A 1,968-nucleotide genomic window follows, 5' to 3' on the forward strand; every position below is an offset into this window, starting at 1 on the left:
AAACTTTATAAGAAAATGGCCATAATTGTAATAAAAAAATTGAACTGCCCATTTTTTTATATTACTTAAATTTTTGACATACTGTAAAAGCAAACTTGGTCTCAGACTACAGCTTTAAGCTTGAGTGTCTGTTGACCTAGAAATCTTTAACATTGTCATCATCTGTACAATCAACTGTAGTTCTTTAAAGCATGCAAAGCTCAGTATCAGTGGAGGAATGATATGAACCATATTCATGAGAATCCTTCACGGCAATGGAGAAACGATACCAGCTATGCAAATAACTAACTGTTTGGTAAATAATAAGGAGACATTTTAATTTACCCTGAGCATTAATAGGGAGATCATTAAAGTATAGGCAGGCTCTGAGCCCATTTTTTTTACTGTCCTTGCCTCTGGATTTCAGCATCAGCATACATTAGGTTGTCTTCCATGTACATATTCGGATGAGGGTAGATGTGGGCACAGTACACATAAATAAGGCACGGTACATGTGAATAAGACACGGTACACATAAATAAGGCACGGTACACATAAATAAGACACGGTACATGTGAATAAGACACGGTACATGTGATTAAGGCACGGTACATGTGAATAAGACACGGTACATGTGAATAAGACACGGTACATGTGAATAAGACACGGTACATGTGGATAAGACACGGTACATGTGAATAAGACACGGTACATGTGGATAAGACACGGTACATGTGAATAAGACACGGTACATGTGGATAAGACACGGTACATGTGAATAAGACACGGTACATGTGAATAAGACACGGTACATGTGAATAAGACACGGTACATGTGGATAAGACACGGTACATGTGAATAAGACACGGTACATGTGAATAAGACACGGTACATGTGAATAAGACACGGTACATGTGGATAAGACACGGGCTCTAGCTGTGTAAAGAGAATAAGGCACGGTACATGTGGATAAGACACGGGCTCTAGCTGTGTAAAGAGAATAAGACACGGTACACGTGAATAAGACACGGTACATGTGAATATGGCACGGTACATGTGAATAAGACACGGTACATGTGAATAAGGCACGGTTGCAATTGTGTCTGTTTCCTCACCACTAACGCTGATCCATCGGTTTCCACACAGATCACTGCTCATTTCTGTGCTCCTGAACAGTCTCACGAGTCAGCGCATACCCCTCTCATGATTTCTATTCATGTCATTCTTGGCAACCAAATCAGTGTGGGGCACTTTGGCCTGCTCAATGTATCATTGGGTCATTACCTCTCTAAATGTTTTATCCACATACTTACTCAGCACAATTGTATTGTTTTGGTGCTATTTAAATATAAAATTGAATTGAATTGAACAGTAGAGCTCCTTTACTCAACAAGGAGACTATGTTGATTTTGATCAAATGTTACCACACATAACCCCTACAATGTTTGAAGGATGGAAAAAGTACCATTATAACATGCTCTTCTAATCAAAACCCAGTAGCACAATTGGACAGCAATTGCTGAAAAATTGGGATGTTGCCTTGTCGGCCCTTAAGTGGGACGTGTGCAATGAGTCTTAATACGGGGCTGTTACTGGATGAGTCATTTGTAGTCTAAACAAGCTTGGCTTTCGCTTCCCCCAGGGCTCGAGCAGCTAACTGACTGTCATCTCCTGTTATCTGTTTATCTCTGCGTAGCAGAGCAGAGTAAAGGAAGCAATTCTTTCATTCTTCTTTAGATGTCGTTTTTGCTACTCATAAACACTCAATGCTGTTTGGATTTTGTTGTTGTTGTTCTTGTGGTTGTACGACGCAGCCTTTTATTTTTTTTGCTGAAAAATAAATCAGAGATAAACTTACACAGAAGTTATTCTCCACACAATGTCATTCTTCTCAGCGCAAACATTCTCTGTGCAGAGCTTCCATTCTAAAGCTGAGTTAACACTGACTCCACCCTTGCTTGACAATCAATTAGTTTGAGCCTTGTTCAT

Source organism: Clupea harengus, chromosome 17, assembly GCF_900700415.2.
Source record: "Clupea harengus chromosome 17, Ch_v2.0.2, whole genome shotgun sequence".
NCBI classification, from domain to species: domain Eukaryota; kingdom Metazoa; phylum Chordata; class Actinopteri; order Clupeiformes; family Clupeidae; genus Clupea; species Clupea harengus.